We start from the raw sequence: 26,220 nt of genomic DNA, 5'->3' as shown, positions 1-26,220 counted from the left end.
TAGGATTCCTGGACTATAGAGATTTATACTTTGTAATTTTGATATCGTGTTTGGGACTTGAGATTATCTCCTCGGCATGGTGGGAGTGGACCACTTAAGTTCCATGCGGTCGGGTGGTAGTGTATTTCCACTCTTATCATTTGAGATCCGTTTGAGACATCATAGCTGGAGTATTTTTGGTTGGTATTTATTTTCATTCTGTTCTTGGATCATTATGATAGATAATATACCTTATGATGGATGTATGTATTGGTATGTTTTTTATATTGATGATTTGCATATGTTAGATGATGGTATTCTATGCTTTACTTTGCATGTTAGATTATTTTCTGCACATGATGTAGGATGTTTTAGGAGTGACATTTCTACTATGTTAATAGCCGATGATCTCTTCGATGCTTAGGAATGTTATGCACCGAGGGATGGCTAGGATCCATGATGGTCTAATGATGCTATTTACGGTTGGGAGGAACTGTGCACTTAGTTTATTTTGTTTGATCTTTATGATGGATGTATATGTCTTCTATGATGATGTATCATATGATTATCTCTACTTTGATGTATCATAGATTGGAATAAGATGATGTACCTTATTTCACATATGTATATTCTTTTAAGCCTTCATACCCTGTGACATGTACAGTGGATGATTGAGCATTTGGAAATGTAATGTATGAACATTGGACTTATCATTATTATTCATGTGGATGTTATACTAGATGGATTCATGTATGTTTGTTAGTTTAGATGTAACTCAACGTTAAGGGATTCGTAAAGAATGAAATCGGTTATGTATGTTATGTTTACTTTTATAAGGACATTGCTATTGCTTCCATTATTATGTACAAGTTATATGTGGTATTTACTTTCATGTTATTAAAAAAAAAAATTGTTTGGCAAATTTAGTGAAATTCTTTGGATCCCTTGGCGGGGCATTACATTTGGTATTAGAGCCCAAGTTTTAACATTGGGAGCTTTGGGTATATTGGAATGTCACTAGTTGTTAACTAGTTAAACAAAATAAAAACTTTGAACTATCATGTGTATTTCTTTCAAAACTGAAAACTTGAAACTAGGTGAATTGAAACAGAACTTGAAACTTGCATATTTTTCATACTTCAACACTTAGCTTTCAAAATTGAAAATTTTACTGAAAACTTAAACGAAGACAAAACTAAAAATTGAAAAATTATTCTAGTTGCAAAACATGTATCTTTTATCTAAGTTTCAAGGAAGTATACCTTTGTTTATCTTTGCAAGCATTAAGTTGCTCTTGTTTAGAATGTATTAAGGGATATATTTCAGTAATTGTTAAAAGAATGATGTTGGATTGATATGGTTTTTGGTTTACTATTAAACCACAATCATATTTCTCTAAGTGTGTTATAAAATTCTCAGTGGAATCATATTCCCAGGCTGTAGGAATGAAAAGGGTTCAATGGGACCCGCATAGTGAGTATCTTAGCCTTTTATTCTTGTAGGCCTCTAGGAGTAAGCCTAATCCTAGGGGGCTGGATGTAGTGCCTACCCCTAGTTCACATTTTTGTTATCATTGTCAAACTTTTTTATGGCTAGTTTTATGTTGTTGGTTAGCAGCATTCTTTTGAGATTATCAAACATTGTGTTATGGATTCAGTTTATTATGTGATAAGATTACTTAGATTTTGCATTTCATGTATGCATGATGATTATTTTCAGTGTTTGCAATCATTGATGATTATTATTACATTGCTTTCAGTTATTAATGATGATTAGTAAGATGATTTATTATCATATGTGTTTTCTTATGGATACTTAACCCATACTTGCATGTGTATGGTATGCATGTTTGCTTTGCGTGTTTATTTTTGTATGGCGTGTCTGATGTGGTTAAGGAAGGGAGTCGTAGTCACCTACTAGTCGGGATCTACACGATACACCACTTCCTGCCATTGCTTATTTAGTTTAGTATATATTGTGCTTGTACATGCATAGTTTTTATGAAGGTTGTAGGTACCAGGTATTGACTTTCCTAAATTGCCAGGATGAGTGTACCCTATCACATTATCTCAATGATAAGAGAGGGGAGATAAATTCTCAAGTCCAAATCTCAAACCTAAAAACTATTTGTCCTAGTGAGTTAGGACAAGTATCAAAGTTGATACCCACCGAACGTGTCAGATGACATATTTCATGATTTTTAACCCTTTAGATTTATTTTGTATGATTTGTTCTATGATGGGTTTTCATATTTTATCTTGGAGGTCTATGGTGAATTTTCCATTAATTAAGTCTTAATAAATAGATTTAATTAATAAATTATTTATTTGAGAAACTTAATAAAATATCATAATTTTTGATATTTTAATTGTAATTAATTAAATGTGAATTATTGGGAAAAAAGAATTAAATAAAAGAAAACTAGAAATTAAAATTAATAATAATTATAAAATAAAATAATAATAAAGTAATAAATAAAATAATAATAATAAAAGTTATAAAAATTAAAATGAAAGTTATAAAATTTAAATAGAAATTATTTAAAAAGTAAATTGGAGTTATAAGCTTGCATGGGAATTAACATGTGTCAACAACATGGGGGCTAGTGCATCAATTAAGCACAAGGTGTCTACAACTCTATGACTCATCAAAAAGGTTGGAAAAGACCCATGCTTAGTTGGTGACACCTTCCAGTTATTTCAAGAAGCATTCCAAAGGTTTCTTGAGAGCTCTTGATATTCAGGCATTCATAGAAGCTTAAATGAAAAGCTTAATGGAAGCCACGAGCTACAACTTAAAATAGAAGCTTCAAAGTTTACATGTAGGGGAGAAGATTCATATGCTCATATCTTTTTTACTTGCTTCTATGCTCCTTCTAGCACTTCTAATCACTTGGAGGATTCGATCGGCTTGGATTCTTGGAAGAATTGCGAATGATGGAGAAGGAAGGGATTTTCTATGGACTTCTGAGGCATGGCAAATTAACATCAGTGTCCAGGTGCACTCGTGATATTCTCATATTCCTTTTGCACTCTTTCTCTTCCTGTCTTCATCATATCTGTTTTATGTGTTTGAATACTCTTTGTGATTGAATCTACTATTTGAAATTGGAATTTAGATATTTTATTTGGTTGAGAAGAAAGTAATAGAAAAATTTTAGATCCAATTAAGGAGAAATAATTAGATCTTAATCGAGTTTGGGTACGAATTTATATTGTGAAATTAGATAGACAAGATTTGGAATTAAAATAGAAATTTTATAGTGAAAATTCGAATGATTAGATGTAATCTTTTTATCAATTATATTTTTAGATGCATATGAACAAACCCTTTTATGGTTAAATTTAGAGAAAAATTATTTTAACAGAAAATTATTAATTCATCACAAATTGTCCTATCGCTGCCCCTTGGATAGACCCGAATTTAGTCATTCATAACTTTTTGTCGTGATTGAATTTATTTGATCACTCTGGTCAGAATCGATGCTACTTGGTCCTCTCAAACATATTTAAATTTCAGCCTGATCCAACAATTCATTAGGAAGATATGACCGTCATACTGGGACTGTTTTATTCAAAAATAGATATTTCTCCATTTTCCATAACCAAGAGTTCCTTATGCTTAAACTTCACAAAAATAATATATCAAAACATGGAATGAATTAAAGATATTATTGTAATCTTCCCTTATTAGAATCTTATTAATATGCATTAGTTTTATATGGTTTATTATCTAATCTAATTAAATCAAATTTAATTAAGATTAGTTAATAGTAGAAGAAGTGTAATTAATTATTAGTCAATCTAAGTAAATAGATTTTTAAATGAGAGAAAATTAAAAGAAAAGATATTTTAATATAGTTTATATAGTGGACTTTTTATAATGTATATTGAATACTATTTAATATATATTAAACAATTTTAGAATTGTTTAATGAAGATGATAATGTTAAGAATTTGGAGATTATTCATGTTAAAATCTATAATGAGTCTTATTAGTTTGTGATAGGGATCTTTTTCAAACAACGTTTACATAGACAAAATATTATTAGAACAATTAGAAAATGGAGTCTAATGGTTGATTTTAATATTGATTAAATAATTGTAAGATGATAATTTATATTATGTTGATTTAAATTTAGAAACTCTAAATGATATTGGATTAAGACTGAATTATTATGTTATTGCTTAATACATTTGAATACCTTAATGGAGTTAAGAGTTAGCCAAATATTAACTAATGAGTTTATGGAAAGATTCTATAAGTTGAGTATTTATAGTTTGAGGAGTTTATTATTTATTAATGTTTGTAATGACTAGCAAACTATTAATAAATAATGGTTTAAATAGATATCAACAAATTTGATTAAAGTTAATCTAGTGGGGATTATTTAATAATTAAAGTTTTGTAAAAAGATATTAGTTTTTGGGATTTGAAGTATAGTTGATCAATTGATATTCATTGAGCTGATATCATAACTATGATATTAATAATTAAGTTGTGTGATAGAGAGTTATTTGAAAAGATTGACGAATGTGATCATTATAGATAAGACTCTCAACATAGCTTGTTATTAAATATTAACAAGATATTATTATTGAACTATGAATATGAATATTTGTGTACTAGATTATAGTTGACCTTAATCTTATAGAATTCTAGTTAGTTATTAGTCAACTGATATTAATTGGAACAATGCTATGGTTATGCAACTATTAATTAAATCAATTAACTAGAGTTAATTAGATTTAATTAATAATTAAATTATGTAATAGAGATTTAATTGATATAATTCTTAAACAAGATTGTTAAAATATTGGTATCAAAAGTTGGTAAGTCTTATGATTTGAATTATGATTTTAGATATTTTAATGGTGAAGTCTTAGTAACATATAATTTTATATTAGGTCATGGAATTGTGTACCTAAGTTAATTGATAGATTTAATTAATCATTTTAATAAAGTTATAATCTTTCTATTCAAAGATGATAATTGGTCTTCTTACAATATAACGAATAATGATCTTAGAAAAGTTGAAAGGTTAATCAATTAGAATATGGATCATGGTTAAATATAGAGGACAATTTAATTAAAGGTCAATGATGATCAGTTTAGTGAATATTTACCCTTGACCTATTATTAGAATGTAATGCTTAATAATGGAAGGATAATGCTATCGGGAGACAATTGGGTTGACTTGTAGGTCAAATGATAAAACTTAAGACACTTGAAAATATACTTGCAAATAGAAAACTGGAAACCCCCTACACATTATTCAACTATGTGAATTTAGTAAACCAAAACATGTGTTTGCATCATGTATTCTATATGCTTCTTGTTTTGGGTTTTAGGTTGACTAGTGTTGACCAGACTTAGGTTGTTACCAGAGGCTCGGGGGTTATGAGATGTGTTGGCATGTTGATCTTATTTGGTATCGATCTTTATAAGCCCAACCATGGTTATGTGATCATGCGCTCTATGAAATGTTTGTATTTATTGATTGTTATTGTTCATCAGTCTTCATGTGTGAAGCTGAGATGTATGTGTATGAGACACTTGAGCTAATCATTTTTGAGTCATCGATCAGTTATCCTTGGATTATTTTCTAGTCACCATGATGGGACTGAAATGTTGATTTATTTTTTGATGATGTCATGTTGTGACATGTTTGACTCAACCATTTTGTAGTCTTCGATTAGTATGATTTTGAGATATTCTTGGTTGCTTATTGAGAACCAATGAATATTGTGATTTATTTTGAAATATATTTTAGTTATTGAGAACCAATGGATACTTATGATTATTAATGATACCTTCAGTTGCCAATAGAGAACTGTTGTGGTCATAATTTTCTATGGATGCTTTTTCAGATGCTCATGGAAATTTGATGATTCTTATCTTGGAGATTTGATGATTCTTATTGTGGATATTTTATGCTTTTACCATGGATATTTGATGATTCTTTTTATCTTTTGGATTTTCTTTACAGTCGCTTGTATAGGACTGTGGTGATTTTTATGATTCCATGAGCTTAGGGTGGGTAATCTATTTGTAGTGTCCAGAAGTGGCTTGCAATGGGGGGCGGGGCCCTAAGTGGCTGCCAGGGTAACTCATTGTAAGTTTGGTTAATAAGTGATAACATTTACACACTAAATGGGAATTAAATGAATCTAAAAAGATAATTGTTTTGGTTCTCTCCCATGCCTTGAGCGCTTGTACAGGCTAGGATGGGAGTAGTGAGAACGTATGGTTGGGACCGTGCATTCTGTAGTATGCCTCATCAATATGAGAGGATACTAGTGGCCGCATGAGATCAGTATGGACCCGTGGAGTTTAGCTAACTACCAGGGTAACTTGTACATGATAAATGCAATGACACTTTCTCGCTTACAGAGTAGGTTTCCTACATGTCTTTGTGTGCTTCTGGGAATTAGATGTCGATTTTGTGTGTGATTGGAACTTTTGAGTTAGTTACTTTTAAGATTCCTAGACTATAGAAATTTATACTTTGTGATTTTGATATCCTATTTGGGACTTGATATTATCTCCTCAACATGGTGGGAGTGGACCACTTAGGTTCCATTTGGTCGGGTGGTAGTGTATTTTCATTCTTATCATTTGACATCCGTTCGAGACACCGTGGATGGAGTATTTTTGGTTGGTATTTATCTTCATTCTATTCTTGGATCATTATGATAGATGATATACCTTATTATGGATTTATGTATTGGTATATTTCTTATATTGATGATTTGCATATGTTAGATGATGGTATTTTATGCTTTACTTTGCATGTTAGATTACTTTCTGCACATGATGTAGGATGTTTTAGGAGTGACATTCCTACTATGTTAATAGTCGATGATCTCTTCGGTGCTTAGGAATGTTACGCACAGAGGGATGGCTGGGATCCACGATGGTCTAATGATGCTATTTATGATTGGGAGGAACCGTGCACTTAGTTTATTTTGTTTGATCTTTATGATGGATGTATATGTCTTCTATGATGATGTATCATGTGATTATCTCTACTTTGATGTATCATGGATTGGAATAGGATGATGTACCTCATTTCACATATGTATATTCTTTTAAGCCTTCATACCCTGTGACATGTACAGTGGATGATTGAGCATTTGGAAATGTAATGTATGAACATTGGACTTATCATTATTATTCATGTGGATGTTGTACTAGATAGATTCATGTATGTTTGTTAGTTTAGATGTAACTCAACATTAAGGGATTCTTAAAGAATAAAATTGGTTATGTATGTTATGTTTACTTTTAGATCGACATTGCTATTGCTTCCATTATTATGTACAAGTTATATGTGGTATTTACTTTCATGTTATAAAAAAAGAAAAAAATTGTTTGGCAAACTTAGTAAAATTCTTTGGATCCCTTGGCAGGGCATTACATAAACTTTATAGTATCATGCAATATTTCTCAAGAAGGAGGGAAACACTTTCATGGATTGGGTGACACATCTCTTAAGGGCATACAATACAATACAAGTATCATACAATACTTCTTTAGAAGGGGTGCAATACTAGAAAGTATTACATGACATTTCTCTAAGAGACGTGTGACACAATCAAGGATTTAATGATAGATCTCCATTGGGTGTACGACACAAAATTCTATTGCTCCATGCAGACACATGGTCACCCAAGAAAAGAGACAAAACTCCTAAGGAAGAACAACAGGAAGAAACTGAGTTTAGAACCTCCACACTAAGCAGTAATGGATCCACATAGATGAAGGAGTGAACACTTGAGTGCAACAACATGATGCCATGAAATAAGAAAGAAGAACATCTATCCATCTAAACTATAGCAGTAAAAGAACGTATTGAAAGCAACATCATAGTGTACAAAAGTAACATTGCAATGTACAAAAATAACATCTTAGCAACTAAACAACCAAACCAAGTGCGTGTTTCCTCCCAACCATCAATAGCATCATAAGACCATCATGCATCCTAGCCATACCCCGTGCATAACATCCTAGACCATCGATTAGATCATCAGTACTATCGAAATAGGGATGTCACTACTAAAACATGCTACAATATAAGTATAAGAAAATCTAACATGTAGTAGTAAAGCATAAGATAATCCTACAAGTAGATAACATCACCTATCACATGCTAATCATCATAATAAGGAAATGTGATATTAACTATCATCATCTAAACATGATATCCAAGCATTCCAATAAAAACATAAATCAAAAGAAAGCATACTTTGAAACTTGAAGTATCAAGTGCAAAAATCCAGCAATGGTCACACTAGGAAAAAAGATTGTCTCTATACACTAGTCCCTAGTAGTAGTGTAGGTAGCTACACCTCCCAACCATGTGGCATCCGTAGGTTCACACCCATCATGCTAATGGAGATACTAATCCAACCACAACCACAAAAAAGGCACAATATCCATGGTTAAAACTCATGCTAGATAGTATGATGATTGGAACCAAGAACCTAAGACAATGCAAGTGGTATAGGTCCTAGTCAGATAATCAATAGGCTACTAAGTAGGGGTTGACATCATGGAGAGTCACTTGGCATCGACAAGACCTATCTAGAATCATGTGGATACAACATCCCTCTGTAAAAAGGCTCTCACACATACATTTTATTATCTTAAGTTTTATTAATACTCACACATTTTCTTTAGTTATCACTTATATAAAGCTCCCTCTACCAACCTCTAATCCCTTGATCATCGAGCCACAAGATAGAAGCCCCTTCCATATGCTACCCTACCCTTCCATATGCTCATCCTATGAAAAGTGCCTATGGGCATGCATATTCCCAACCCAACCCCAATGATCATAACTTCTAGAAGTATCACAGAAGGTCAAGACCTACAAGTCCTTCGACAAAGGTATGCGCATATACTTGTGTGTGGCACACCACCATCACAAAGATCATAACACAAGAAATAGATGAGAACACAATGCAAAATATCACTCAATAGAAAATAACTTGGGAGGATGGATTCTCCATGAATCCCTAAAGAACAATAAAACCATACATCATGAAATCACTTAATAGGCCTCAATCTAGGAGTATGGATTCTACACAAATTTCAATGATGTAACAAGACCAAACATCATGAACTCACTCAACCAGCCTCAATATGAGAGTATGGATTCTACATGAATCCTAGTGTCCATGAAACAATAACAAAGGTCCAAAAGAAACCATAACACCAAGTATAAAATCACTCAACTAAACACAAAGTCAAGAGTATAGATGTGATAGGCATCCCAATGCAACATAAAAGTGAAATAAAGGTCTGACCATCACTCGAACTAATGATCCAAGTCCACAACAAATCTCATGCCAAGAAAATTTGAGAAAATAAGGTGGCATGCAAAATGAGGTAAAAACCCCAAAATTTGGAAAATTTTGAAATTAAAACCTATTTGGCCTTTGGGTAAAAAACCCCAAAAAAACCAACAATAATTGAGTTCAGATATTGTATGCAAAAATAGTTAGCACAACAGTGCAAAACTCCAAACCCTCAACCTGAAAAATAGAGAAATGCTCATACCCGCCCAACTGGGTAGAGCTAGCATACATAAATAGAGGGAAACACTAGTTCTTAGCCTCCTAAGAAATGGCTACCAAAAATATAAGAAGAAATAGAGCCAAAACAATAAAATGGGAAAGCCCTAACTCATAGCCAAAAGGGAAAAATAGGAATCTAGATCATAAAATAAATAGCCTGTAGAAGTAGCTGAAAATCATGGCAATCCAAGGTTTCTTTGAGTTGGATCCAACGAGCCCAATCTCATGATGATCCCATGCCCATAGCTCCCACAACAAACAAAGTAGTAAATTTGCATGAAGAGGATTTTGGATTTTACTCTCAAACTTTCTAATTCAAAAGTGAGAATTGAGGAATTAAATTCCTTTTTGGATACTTATTCACTTTTTGAGTGAATAATTGATTAGGGTAAATAACTAGCCAACCTAGTTAAACCCCAAATCCACCCAAACAAAAATAGGCTATTCCTAGTAATAGGAATTCATCGATGGAAAAGCTCCCAGAAATTAAAATAAATCAATTAAAAGCTTGAAAACCCAGAAACATAGAAATGTCCTTAACAACTTACATGACAATGTGAACCTCTAAATGCACAAGCACACTCATTGGTCTAATCACATAATGCAAATGAGTTTGGATTTAATAATCATCGAAAGGATTAATTAAATAATTAAAATAAGGATATATCGACCATATCGGGATGACATTGGTAAAATATGAATGGTTGAATCACTAACTCCTTGTGCCACTACCAGGGACATAAATCTTGCACACTAAACAACACAATCAAGTGCAATTGTATATAATAACACAACTGAAGCAATAAATGCATTAAATAACTAATTTAACCATTTATTTAATTATATTCAAATAATATATTTACATCACTCATGTTTTCATAAAGCATAACAACATAGGAATGACGTAAATAACCATAGCATTAAATCAATCACATAACATAATCAACGATATGTCTAAACTAACACACTATCATCTCAAAATGTCATTATCATGCAATATGATTAACTATACAACATAGCAGTCTAACATCTATGATACTAAAATCAAGGTATAACATTCAACCCTCAGGTCATCTCAAATGTAAAACATAATATTAGTAACAAATATCTCTCAGATCAAAACATAACAAGTAAATATCTACAACATGGATAGTCCATTTCTAATTATTTAAGCATTTAAGAATGGTAGTTTACACAACATTAAAAAGGAACTTAAAAAACATAAGAAAACACAATCATAAACATAACTAACCACTACTATAGGAACCCAATCCAGTGTAGCATGGTAATAGCACATAGTGTAATCTATGCACACATCTCAAGGTAATCATGTAACAACCTTATTATACCACATTGATCTTGGTAACCATTGCCACAAACCTCAGTGAGCCATAAATCACATCATAATCTCATAAATCAGCCAAATCATAATCAAAGCAATAGATATAGAAACATTAATCCAATCACCTCACTGGTGTAGACCACTCATGGTCATAATCATGATCCCTTCTAAAGGAGAGATCAACAAAGTTGCATCCATTGGGATGACTTATAAAAGTCAAATGGAAGAGGCACTACAAGGTTCGACACTAGTGATAGGAGGAAACAACCCTAAATCTTGACTTTCTTGAGCTAAAGATTTAACATTGGAATGCAGAAAGTGAGTAATACCACACAAGAGATTAACACCTTAGTCACTAACATTAAGAACTTTCTTAAGATATTCTATAGCTTGAATAGAATCTTGGTTATGGCTTTCTTGAAGAAGAAAATTACCCATTTTATCAAGTTCATTTGAAAGCTTTTGGACTTGTTCAGGAGGAATTCTTAAATAATCACCCTCATCATGAGATGAATGAGAAGAGTTTTTTTCCATAAGAGGATTGAGATTAGGAAGAATCAAAGTTTCATCTAGAATCCTTAGGAAGGAGAAGAAGACTTAGGCTCAAAGGTTCCCATAAGTCTACAACTACATCTAACCCTAAGATTAGAAGTAGGACTAGAAGTAATAATGTTCATAAACCAATGCCAACAAGATGAACTAAACTATAAACCAACAATATTTTTTAATTTTGAGAGAGATTTTGCAATTTTTTTGTATTTTGGAATTCAAAATGAAAGAGAAAACTTAATATAATTTAATGAAAGAAAAGACCTAATGGAATGAAAAGAAATATAACACCACAAAGAACAATGGGGCATCTAATTCCATAAAAGAAAAGAGGGTAATCTTGTCAGGTTTATCGAAATGAATAGAAAGCAAATGGAAACCCTCTTCACAACCCTAATTTTTAAAAGGAATGATCCAAATTGATTAAACACAAGAAGGTGTTCACTGAATATATGGATCAAGTGATGAAAAATAGGGAGAAAGAGGGGGTTATGTGTTATATTTCTATTATGGGAGAGTACATGCTTAAATCTTGAAATAGATAAAAGATTAAAAACCAAACTTGAATCTAGAAAATACTAATTTCTAATATCTTTATGAATTTTTTGGAAAATTTGCACCCTATTTTGGACTAAAAATGTTGAGATGGAGAAACCCCAAAAATATTTTGTCTTTTTGAAGGGGGATCAACCTTGACCCTATTGGCAGGGCACAATCTTACCCTCGAGCACAATTGTACCATGAAATGTTGACCTTGATCTACACTACTCCAATGAAATTTCTATTATTGGATCTTTCAATTTGATTCATTGTTCCACACTTGTATATGCAAGAAACATGGTTTTGTTTGTTCGATGGGAGTTTTCCTCAGTCAAACCCCAGTTTGAAATTAACCTTGAAATATAATTAAAACAATACATATGTATAAACAAATTAAATGGAACTATTCACCTTGTTTATGTAGAAATCTATGTGGAGGATTTGAATCTTTGAATCCACAAGTATAGATGCTTCAAATGTATGTAGAATGTATGTACGATGTGTCAAATAATAGATGTGGATGAAATATTCAACAAGAGGGCTCAATAAAGAATGAATCCTTCAATGGCTAGCAATGGATCTCCTTGATCAATTGGATTCTTGAACACTTGATTACTTGATAGAACTTCATTTCATGGAATAATGGTTGTCCTTGACCCAGATGCTAAAGTCCTTAGTTTCACAAAGCAATTTATCAAAAATAGGCTAAAAATAGAGAGAGAGAAATAGAATAGGGGAAAATAATCATATCCATGTAAAGACCCATTCAAGGCACTTGACATGGCCCCAAACCACTTACTTAGAGGGCTAAATACTCTTAACATGGAAGTGCTTCCATTTTAAGATGATACACTAGTTAACATTCACCTTAATTGTACATAACACATGATATTAACGTGAGCCTATGTCAGATGATGATGATGAATACTCATTATCTACGGGTAGCTCAAGTAGTGGCAGATACCTAATACATGTGGTAATTTATGCAATATGGATTCCAAGCATCACCCAACTTCATAAAAAAGAAAGAAAATATCCCATAATAGAAGTAGCATACAAACCTATTTGGTGACCAAATTGTGTTGAATATGGATTTTGATGTTAGATTCAGATAATGATGATGATGATGATGATAATGATGATAATGATGATGATGATGATGATGATGATGATGATGATGATGATGACAATGATGATGATGATGATGACGATGATGATGATAAGAATGATGATAACAATGATGATGATGATAATGATGATGATGATTATGAATACTCACCATCTACTAGTAGCTCAAGTAGTGATAGAATATCTTCAGTACACATGTGCTCAATTTTTTTTTAAAGAGATCATATGGGATCTTAAGGGGGCCTAATATCTCTTTCAACACACTAGGACTCCTCATGACCCCTTTCAATACATTACAGACAACAAGTCTCTACAAGAACTTATATTTGCTGATAGAGGATATACATCCATTGGATCTACAATAATCTTAGATATCTCATCTCAATTGATGTTATGTTGGTTTTGAAGATTTTCCCAACTAGACATCCTTTTCCTTTTATAGTACCTACATGAAAATAGAAATCTAAAGATCAATGATAAGCTCTACAAATACCTTGAAAAAAAAGTATGTACTAAAACATAACTTAAAATTATCTTATAAAAACATATAGGAGGAATGATAACAAATAAGGCATTCTAGGTGTTATTGAGCTATCATTTTGCATGATGCTTAATGGCAAGAATCCTTTCAAACTCTTCTCTTGAAAAGTTAATCTGGGATCAACTCCAAGGTTTTGAGTGATCTTGCAACCTCCTAGAATCTGCTCAATTGAAGATAAATGTTTTTTTTTATGAGGAGGCCTTTGCTGGTTCAAACCAATTTGAGTTTCAAAATTAACCACAAAAGAGAACTATGTTTTAGTATTTTCTATTTTTTATGAATGCAATTTAACAATGCAATTAGTATGAAGTCCTATTCTAACAAGGGAGTTAATAAAGAAAATAACAAGAAATTTAAAGTAAATAACATGAAAATAAAATCCTAATGGATGTAAGCTATGGAAACAACATGTTTGTGAGTTAAGCTTTCAAAGAAATCAGTAGGTAACCAATGAAAGAAGGAGCAGTGCTTCCTTGATTCCACTGATGTAATCATTGGTGAGAAACTTAGTAATTGTATGATGTTTCACTCATCATCAAATTGCAAGGCCATGGAAAGTGTTCTCATGTGAGACAAAGAATTATGCAGACACAATTCGATGATTTCTTCTCGAGCTAGATACATCAATGAAATTTGTTAAACTATAGCAAACACCAAAATTAATAAATCACACAACGAGAAAAAAAGCAATAAACTTTTGGCTCAATCACAATTCCATGAACATAAAGTTTCAAAACAAGGACACATTTAGGCAAGAATAACTACACTCCAAATTCTAGCACCAAAATCATAATTTTATTGCAAAATAATGGTGGCCTTGATTACATATTATAATGGAGTATTTATAAGAAATCATCTCCTCAATTTGTGTTGAGAGTGAGAGACATCTTCATGCAATAAAATACTTTTAATTTAATAAAACAAACTAATTATATACAAACTAACAATCTAAGTAGTGCTAAGTAGGACCCCATCCATTTTATATTCAATAATTGGATGCATGAGCCTTTACATGTCATAGAACAAAGAATTTATGAGAGAAAAAAGAATAAGAAAGCCTTCAATCGATGTAGAAGTGTCTAGAAGTGTCAAAAATAAAAGCTAATCCTTCACTGGGCATCTTTCAAAATTAAATTATTGTCAGAATGTGTTTTTGATGCATGCAAAGCTATATTTTTGGAACTAGTGATTAATTGTTAGCGCAACTCTGGAAAACCGCACCTACGCACCTCAAAGGAATTATTTCAAAAATTGCACCTATGCACCTACACACCTAAATACCTCTTCAAAAAATTTCAAAATACTTATGAAAATGTGCACCTACATACCTGTGCACCTTGATGAAATTTGTACACGGGCTCAAATTGCCAAAAAATCAAAGCTTTTGGTTTTGAAAATGGTTTTTGGGTTTTTCTCAAATGGGGTTCTAGATCACTTTTGTGTACTTATTTTGATCCTTTTGATGATTTATACCCTCTTTATAGCCAAAAAATTTCATAGACCTAAACTTCTTCTACTTCTAAAATCCCAAGGTACATAAGTTGAATCTTGCCAGTAATGGTTGCATAAGATGAAGAACCTATTCTAGTTCATGTATCTGACCTCTATGTATGTAAATTGCTTGATTCTTTCTTCTCTCCAACTACTCGATCCTTTGCAATCAAACACCAAGTGATCTGGATTATCCAAAATGATCAAATGTTTGAAAAAAATTCATACTTTTTTGCTAGTTTTTCTATGTCCTTTTAACTGGCTTTTTTAGAGATCTTCTGCTCAAAATATCAGGTTAAAACTTTCATCAATCCCTAAAATTGGGTAACCAAAGGCTCATTGTTTTAGAGACTAAAGTCAGATCTTCAGTTCCTCTTTTCAATGGTGTAAACAATTTTGAATTCTGAGCTCTACATCAAAAGTTATAAGCCAAACAAGTTGAGGATGCCCTTTTATTTGCACAAAAATGCAAACATTAATCCAAAGAGTTGAAAATAGTCAATAAGAAAAATCCTAATAACAATAAGAAACAACCCAAAAACCCTAAGTGGCAAGAACACCTTAAAAACCTAATCTTACCCCTATAATGCAAAAAAAGGATGCAACTGATAGGTGTTCCTAGTGCACCTTTCATCAAATTTAAACATATGGGTGTGCAACAGTGCACCTCATGGTTTGCATTGATGTGCACCCTATGTTGACTTAAGCACATTTAAACCAAAATAATGAATACTAAAGTGCATAGTAGGCACACCTCATTATGTGCACTATTGCACATCTTAACTCAAAGTTTTAACATTGTTCCATTGCTTGAGTGCAGGTAGGGGAGGTGAAGATGGGGTGGTATGCACCTCTTTTGGTACAATGATGCAACAAGGAGAGCTAGAGGAAGCAAGAATAAAAAGTGGGGGAGTGAGAGGGTGCACATCTCTGTTGCTAGGAACTTACCTATAATGAGTGCCCTTTTATGTGTTTTGGTGCATTAGTGCACCTAGGTAGCTTTGCTAGTGTGCCTTTTTTCTTTGGAAAAATACTTATCTCCTTTGATGATGAAATTAAGACTTTGGGTTTTTCGAACTAGGACTAGGATCTGACCAAAAACACTAGAAAAGGACTTAGACCCTAGACTAGGGATCTAAAAAGCCAAAAAATATATACTAGGGGGTCCCCATTTCTAGGAAAAATGGGGTGTGCATTGTGAAACCACAACAGTTGTTAGAAACCATATCATACTTCACTTGATTTAAATTTTTCATTTTTATCTTTACTTGATACCTTTTTCCATTTCTACCAATTTTTAATTGATCTTTCTCTTTCCACTTTGAAGATTTTTATGAATTAGGATTCAATGGTTGTACAAAAGATTCATGAGAAATCCAAAAGAAATATTTATTTCTCATAAATAATAGTATTTAACCCCTACTACATACACCATTAACATGTAAAGTCAGAATTACATAATTAAACCCAAATACTTATACAAACAATTATTACAATGGAAACAAGATCATGTTTACAAGTGAAAAAAAATTGAAACATATGAAATTAAGTGTACTATATATGATAATTATGGTTGCATTTGCATGCCTTCTAAATCTAGTGGTGGTGGCATAGTGATAGGATTTGATGATTCCTAAGATTGTTGAGATTGGGAAGACCTAGTCAAAATTCACCTTGCTTGCACTCAACACATGATATGCATGTGAGCCCACGTTAGATGATGAATCATCATCATCATCATCTAGTATCTCAAGTAGTGACAGAAGGTCTTCAATGCACATATACTTAGAAAACTTGTGATGAATATGACACCTACAACTACTAGACTATCATGGAAAACTTTTGATGAAGATGGAACTTGCAACTATTGGACTATCATGGAGAGCTTGTGATGAATATGACACCTCCAACTAATAGTATATCATTGATAAATTCTAATGAAGATAACACCTACGATCATCATAGTGCTTATCAATATATTTCATTGTCTCAATATCTACACTAAATTGGAAATCAATGTTGATTATCAATTTTTCTTTCATCTTATAAAGAACTCCAATAATTTTTTAGGCCATTTAAGAAGAATGTTGTTTTGTGTTTCCTTGTTTATCATGGTAATGCACCTTTTTCTTAATTTTAAACTCTTCTTCTTCCTATTCTTGATAGTAACACAAAAACCCATCACTAAATTTTTCCACATAATAAAAATCAAAGAGAAAGTTTAGTGAAATGAATCAACATACCTTGTATCTTTCACAAGAATTCTTAGTCATTTCTTCAAAAGATGATTTATCTTCTAGTTCAACCACAAAAATCTCTCTCATATATCCTGACCTTACAATGTATTGTTGCATTATAATTAGGTATGCCTTGTAAGGTTTGCATTTGGATGAACAAAAAACTAAATGATTCCAAGACCCACAATCTAAGTTCCATAAGCTAAACTTTCCTTGATAGAATTGGCATTTGAATCTTTGTATAAAACCCATTGTGCATTGTCACTCCACCACACTCTTTCTTTGTACAAAACCCACTATGTGTCATCCCTCCAATTGTTAATTTGATGAAAATAATCTATTTTTAGCAAATTGCTTCAGTAATTGGGCCTAATTAGGCCTATTAGGCCTCTAGACAATTGACCATACTTTTACATGGACATAACACAATCATGTTATGTCTATTAGACATAATGTGATCATGTTATGTCTAGTATGATAGTGTAGTCATACAAAGAATAATGCGGTCACATTTTTTTAATAGAAAACCATGATTGTATTAAAACTTGGTAATATGCCCTTTTAACTACCTAAAGTCTTAGGTTGACATTTTCCCTCCATTTTTCATTGTTTTATACATTTTTTCAACTTCTAAGATCAATTCTCATTAGACTTCAACCAATTTACAAATGGTGAAGTGGTTATCTCTAAAATTGCTACCATAATCTCACAAATTTTCTCACCTTTCTAACCATATTTTTTTAAAAAAATAGGACAAGATTAGTGATGCAGAGCCCTCTATATTTACCTTCAAGGAACCCTAGTTCAACTCAAAGGCTTCAAAGTAGGCTGGAATACCCTTAAGGAACTAAGTACACTTCAAATGCTTTAGTAGAGAACCCTTACATTTAGGAAAGAAAGTCAATATTCCCATCCACACAATTTGATTTCTATATCCAAATAAATTACTCATAAATTTCAAATATGAGATTTTCTTTCAAAACCCTTTTGATAAATTATATAAAATTAATATTTCTCAAATATATCCCAAGATGATTCTAATAAAATAAACAAATTAGAAGTTATGGTCTCTCTACCAAGATCCATATTTTCTGTCAAAAACTAGAAGTAAAACCAATAACCCTACCTAAGGCATCAAATAACCTTTTCAATACATGTCCAAATCATACCAAAACAATTTCCAATAAATATTTTATAAATTTAGTTTCCTAAAATATAAGCCATCAATTTTTTCAATTCACAAATCATTCTACAATAATATATATTTGACTGTAACTCCAATAGAGATCTGTAAAAACCAGTTTTCACTCAAATACACATAACTTTTACAAATATGAATCTAAAAGACCCAAACCAACTGGAAATGAAACCTAATTCATATATATTTCCAATTCATATATATTTAGTTCTAGATTCATCATAATCTTCCTGTATCAAACATTTCAATCTGACTGTAGTCGAGCATCCTTAAATCTGAAAATAACAACTTTTTCCAAAACTTGCATAACTTTTTCAAAACTTACTGAAATTAATCCAAACCAAAGGCATGAGAAAGAGAATTTATTTCTCTATATATTAATTTGTAATTTATAGAGTTTCCATGCTGTACATGGCTGTATAAGACCTACAAATAGAGACTAAATGCAAGAAACTAATCAAAATAACAAGTTTTGTATACTCAAATTTTCAAAATTGATATCATCCTTATCTCTCTCTACCTTTGAATTACCATTACAATGTTTTTATATTGGTTTTGACAGTTCACAACTTTCCAACCACTTTTCAATCCAACTTATTAAATTCTTTTAGCCCTTTACAACATTATGCATTTGTTTTCACAACCTTTTGTGCACTTTATGCATTTTTCTATTACAATTTTTGTATAAGCCCGAACTAGATCAAACCTATGACTCAAATGACTTTATATGGATACATATAGTTCCATTCATGTATTAAATAACTATTTTTACATTATTGATCATATTAAGACCTCCTCGGACAACTTTGACACCTTATTACAAATGGTTTTTCTAGCCTTTACATATTGACTCAAAGGACTCAAATGAATTCAAATATCTTAGAAATATTAACCTCCTCATTTCTTGTACATTACATGCTTCTACACCATACTCCCCAAATTGAAAATTTTCTTTTACAATTTTTGTATAAGCCCAAACTAGAGCACACCTATGACTTAAATGACTTTATATGGATACATATAGTTCCATTCACATATTAAATGACCATTTTGACATTATTGATCATATTAAGACCTCCTCGGACAACTTTGACACCTTATTACAAATGGATTTTATAGCCTTAAAAAATAATTTGACTGAACCCCAAATGGTATTTAGTTCCTTACATAACATTAAAATCATATTAAAGATAATGTAAAATATGATTTTATCCATGAAATATCTAATGAATAGGTGGTCCTGGACCATACAACAAAAGTGTTCTGTACGAGCCTTCCACAAAACTTTTAACTTATAGGTATGGATTCACATTTATAATCTTTTCCAACCATTCAAATTAATGCAAGAATGTTGCATCTTTTAACAACAATTTTTCAACAAGAGAAGAATGTAAAACCCTTAATCAGTCGTTAATAACTTTCATAAATGAAAGAATGAAACCAATCCTTTTTGTGAGACTCAATAATAGTGAGTTATGCTGAAAATGATTATGTTGAAGTATTTTTAGAGATAAAGAATGATAATGAAAAAATAGTTGAGAGTGATCAGATTTATGATGAGAATGATGGGAAAAGAGAAGACTTTCCAAGAATATTGGAGAAGAAATATGCAAATTTTGTGTTTGATTTTGATAGTAATCAATTTATTTTTTCCCATAATTTTTTTCTAATGCTCATTTCAATGTAGGCGATGAAGAAATCATATTGGAGAGGACATAAATTTTTTCTTTACAAGTTCATATTCTCAAGCAAAAGGATTGAAAGACCAAAAGTGAAGATGAAGAGATCTTTTGAAACCCCATTTCCAAGAGGACTTGGAAAAATTTCAAAGTTGAGGAGTATGGTGCAAGACCACCTATTTATTGGATGTTTCATGGATAAAATGATATTTTAAATTATCTTTAATATGGTTTTAATGTTACATAAAGAACTAAGTACCATTTGGGGTTCATTCAAATTATTTTGTAAGGCTATAAAAGCCTTTAAAAGCATAGTGATTACAAGGTCTTGAAAAAGTCAAGTGTGATAAAACCACACAAATACATAAAAGTAGAGTGGAAAGGGTTTAATATGAGTATTAAATTTATTTTAATCATATTTCAAGGTTTTATGGAAATTTTTAAGTAATTTGGATAATTATTGTAAAAGTTGTTCAAAAGTTGCCAAAATTGTAATGACAACTTTTACAACTTGGTGACAACTTTTTAAAAGTTGGTTTAAATATGTTAATGGGTAGTTTTAGGTTGGTTGGAGAGTTTAATTTGATTCCAAATTATATATATTTTATCTCCAAAACATAAAATTGTAATTGAAGAGGAAGGATTTGGAATGGAAGAAAACGTATTTTGATGTTGTATATTTTAGTTTTCTAGTTACTTTTTCCTACAATCTATTTGATGTTTTAATTGGTTCGAACTCATTATGAATGATACAGACCTGAGACTTATATTTTCATAAATTTATATTAGTTAAATTTGATTTGGTTTTTTTTTGGATGATTTTTGTTATGTTTAGAAGAAGTTATGGCCATTTTGGTGAGGACTAGTCAGATTCTGTCATAATATGAACAATTTTGATGAAATTGCAATAACTTTTATTTCCTTTCTTGGATTTGGCTATAACTTGGAGAAATTGTTTTTAACTCGCTATTATTTTGTCTCAAAAAAATGATTGATTTCATTATTTCATTTATGGAAGTTATTAATGATTGATTAAGGGTTTTAAATTCTACCCTAGTTGAGAAATTGTTATTAAAAGATGCAACATTCTTGCATTCATTTTAATGGTTGGAAAAAAATTATAAATGTGAATCCATACCTATAATTTTAGAGTTTTTTGGAAGGCCCACAAAGCACATTTTTGTTGTGCTACTTTGAATCAAGATTTGGCCAACTCCACATTTGTGATCCTAAGAGGTATCTCCCTCTCTCCTTCTTCAATTTCAAACATCTTGTTGCCTCAACAGGTTCTTAGTGGCTTTGATACCAAGTAGTTGCAAAAGTTGTCATTACAATTTTGGCAACTTTTGAACAAATTTTACAATAATTGTCCAAATTACTTAAAGATTTCCATAAACCCTTGAAATATGATTAAAATGAATTTAATACTCATATTAAACCCTTTCCACTCTACTTTGAAGTATTTGAGTGGTTTTATCACACTTGACTTTTTGAAGACCCTATAAGTCACTATTCTTTTAATGGCTTTTATAGCCTTACAAAATAATTTGAATGAACCCCAAATGGTATTTGGTTCCTTACATAACATTAAAACCATACTAAAGATAATGTAAAATATGATTTTATCCATGAAATATCCAATGAATAGGTGGTCCTACACCATACTCCCCAACTTTGAAATTTTTCCAAGTCCTCTTGGAAATGGGGTTTTGAAAGATCTCTTCATCTTCACTTTTGGTCTTTCAATCCTTTTTCTTGAGAATACAAACTTGTAAAGAACAAATTTATGTCCTCTCCAATATGATTTCTTCATCACCTACATTGAAATGAGGATAACAAAAAAATCATGGGCAAAAGTAAATTTATTAGTATCAAAATCAATCACAAAATTTACATCTTTCTTCTCCAATATTCTTGGAAACTCTTCTCTTTTACCATCATTCTCATCATAAATATGATCACTCTCTACTATTTTTTCATTATCATCATTTATCTCTAAAAATAGTTCAACATAAAAACACTTTTGTTGTGCTACTTTGAATCAAGATTTGGCCAACTCCACATTTGTGATCCTAAGAGGTATCTCCCTCTCTCTTTCTTTAGCTTCAGACATCTTGTTGCCTCAATAGGTTCTTAATGGCTCTGATACCAATTAGTTGTAAAAATTGCCATAATAATTTTGGCAACTTTTGAACAACTTTTACAATAATTATCTAAATTACTTAAAAATTTTCATAAACCCTTGAAATATTATTAAAATAAATTTAATACTCCATTCTACTTTGATGTATTTGAGTGGTTTTATCACACTTGACTTTTTCAAGACCTTGTAAGTCACTATGCTTTTAATGGTTTTTATAGCCTTACAAAATAATTTGAATGAACCCCAAATGGTATTTAGTTCCTTACATAACATTAAAACCATATTCAAGATAATTTAAAATATGATTTTATCCATGAAACATCCAATGAATAGGTGGTCCTGCACCAATTAGCATTGTGAAGTTTATTTTCTATGCCAGTGTCCTTATAATCCTTTCAGACATATGTATGCCATTTTCTTAATAACTTTTGATCTACTTAACTAGATGGAAATTAAATCAAATATTATATCTCTACACTTGATTCTATACACTTCTAAAAGATAGTGGTGATTTTAGATTATCTTGATGCAAGTTATACCAAACACACAAACCAGTACCAGAATTTCAAGATGAAGTCACTACAAAAAAACATAGAAAATAAAATACTCCTCAAAAAATTATGAAAAATGACACAACTTTTAGATCTGAATCTTACCTTTCATTCTACTAAATTTTTTTTTTGAAATACTAAATATAACTATATGTTTTGTTGATTGCACAGGCATAACTATGTTATGTTTTTTGAGGAAAAAATAGGAACATCTTTTTGTGCACATGGATTTTGCCCCTATTAATCTTATTAATTTTTTCAAAACATTTAGAAACTAGATACATAATACTTCAATTTTTGTATTTTACACATTTTCTTATTTTGAGTGCATGACCCTTAAATGTGTCTTCCAAGATCAAGTTTACCTAATTTTAGAAAAAAGTTGTCCACTTAGATCCTACTTTTTGTACACCATCTTGGTGTACTTACCCATATTTATTTAATACATTGTAATACATAAATTCCCCTTTCAAATAAAAATAATTTCTTTAAATCCATCCACTTTATTAAATTCTATAAAATCTCTATTAAATAAAATCTTATTTAATTTAATCTTAAATCCTACCAAAAGCCTAGCCTACCACTCATCACTCTCATCCTTCTAAGCCTACCCACTAGGTAATCACACTTATTTTTCCTAATTATCCCTTTTTATCCCCTAAGTGGTTCCTCACACATGTGTGAGCAACTCAATCCCTAGGAGCTCACCTTTCATTAACTTTTCCACAAAGCATTCTTAGACCATTGTCCCCCACTCCTTTCCCTAAGGTTGCTCACACATGTGTGAACACACCTTGAGCCACTTGAACCTTAAAGGATATTTTTTCCATTTTTATTGATTTTATTTTAGCCCATGTGTCTCCCTTGTGGCACCTATTTGGATGCCACATAGATTTCACCTCCTCAACTCCTCTTTCAATCCTATAAACATAGTCCTTGTCTCAAGCATTTCCCATCTCCTCCATTGCATTGTTATCATGATAGTTTAGTATTTGATATTTTTAGAGGTTTTCATGAATTGTGATAAAATTTATTAGTTAATTTAGATTCATTTATTTGTATTGGTAGCTTATTTTACTTTCTTACATCCATCTTCATATCCTTTGAGTGCTCTCAAGAATGGTTGCTTTCATAGCCATCTAATGAAGCATAGTTACTCCTAATACATAATCTAGTGGGTATTGTTACCCTACATTTTTCTCAATGTGCAATATTATTGACCAAGAGTCTTTTTGTAACTTGAAGTCTGACTTACTTCAACTTTAATTTTGGCTTCACTTACCTCTCGTCATTTCAAAAAACTACCTTCCTATTAGCCTAGGTTCATATTCTTGAAATTGAAGCTGAAGTTGAAGTGGGAGTTGATTCAAACTATTACTTCAACCTTGACTTCGATATTTTTTGACATTTACTTTTTTTTCTGGTAGGATGTACAGTAAGAGATTATGAACTCATTTTTACAAGACAAAGAAATGGGTCCCAACTCATGGTGATCTCAGAGATGTGAAGGGTAATAATTATGATAATTATGAAAAATCATGCTAAAGTACAATTACTTTTATGGAAAAAGGTGGCACATGAATTTTGTGACATCATGAAAGGTTGAGCTATAAGCCTATTTAATGGGTATTAACTGCAAATGACCTTGCAAGTCTTATCAAAGTACAAGTGACACTATTGTAATAAATATTTTTTCCATTCATATCTAGCCTAGGATTTTCAAGAAATCGCTTCCTATAATTACCTTATGCCCTAATTAATTACTTGTTTAACTATTGTTGAGCTCTTGGCACCAATTGGTAAGCAAGGAAAGTGGAAGTTTGAACTCTACCACAAATTGTAAGTGCATTATCTCCTACTCTATCAATTCTATGCCTAGTTTTTGTTTGAAGTGTTTTGGTTTAATTCTATAAATCTACATCTTTCAAATTAAACCATAATGCTTTTCTACCCCAAAATGCCTAAGCTTGAAAAATCTTTTCTTTTGAGTTCCCTACCCAAAATTTGGGATACTTTCCTAGTAAAAAAAAACCTAGCTGATATAATTGAGTGGGTGAGGGATATTCAATCTAGTCCCATATATCAAAAATTAGCCAATAGTGGGTTACTAGAAGCTACCATTTTCCCACTAGCTATAGAATGTCTAGAACTTGTAGTTGAGTGTGCAAATCACTATGACCCTAACAATAGTGTATAAAGAAAGTTTTAGGAGATATGTTGGTTAAAATAAATAGGACAAGTGTTAGTTTAGCTCTAAGAATCCCCCATAAAGAACCTTATGAGCCTTAGACCTTTGAGGAATCTGAGCACATATATTGTGGTAGAAAGAAAAATTACGATTCCATTGTGGCTCAAACCTAACTTTTGAAGCTGGCTAAAGGAGGTTCAAGATTGCCTAAGCCCTTGATAATTGAACATTTCATTAGGGAGATTGCAGATATTGTGTTACTTTGAAATAGAGTCAAGGGAAATCATCATACCTTCCATTGGGAGAGTTGGATGTACCTTTTTATTCAAAAAATTGTTGAAGGGGGAAAATTCATTAAATGGGTAGATTTAATAGCTGAAAATCTACATAGGGGCTTTATAGAAGTGAGTAGTTTTAGCTCATTCCTTTTTTATTCTTTCTTAATCTATATTTTAGTGACATCCAAGGAATGGGAGGGACTTCCACATATTCCCTAGACTAAAGAGATGACCATCTACCAATACTACAAAGACCTTCAAGCAACTGAATCTTGCAAGGAATTTAGGAGGTTTAATGATGTCTTCTTTGGGAGGTTAGTATTTGAGCTCCAAGAACATGAAAATCATAGATTATCTAAAAAATCAATGCAAGTTATCAAAATTTATGGCTATTTCTATATTCAATTACCTAAATCTATGTTTCTTAGAACTGAAGGTTTTTTTGGTGAACCTCTCAAGTTGTCACGCTATTGTTTAGACAATATTGTCTTATCTGAGGTATGTAGGAAGTTCATTTCTATGTTTGAGTCTCCTAAAAGTACAAAGAAGTCAGCCTCTTTCTTATTTCCCATTAAAATTGGTCATTACAGATGTTCAAACTTCAAACAAGCTATGTTAGCAAAAATTGCATTCACGTTCCTACCTCAAGCCATATGCTCCTAGAGAAGAATTTGACTATACAGGTTTTGCTAAGGATAATTTAAGGCATGCATCCTCATTAGTCCATGTTCCACATTTGGAAGATTATTGGGCCAATTGTCCAAATTGATAGTCAACCAGATTAATATGTTTAAG

Source organism: Cupressus sempervirens, chromosome 2 (assembly GCF_028749045.1).
Source record: "Cupressus sempervirens isolate cs-2001-9-10 chromosome 2, ASM2874904v1, whole genome shotgun sequence".
NCBI classification, from domain to species: Eukaryota; Viridiplantae; Streptophyta; class Pinopsida; order Cupressales; family Cupressaceae; genus Cupressus; species Cupressus sempervirens.
The sequence above is the reverse complement of the archived record's forward strand: the minus strand, read 5'-3'. Positions refer to the sequence as shown.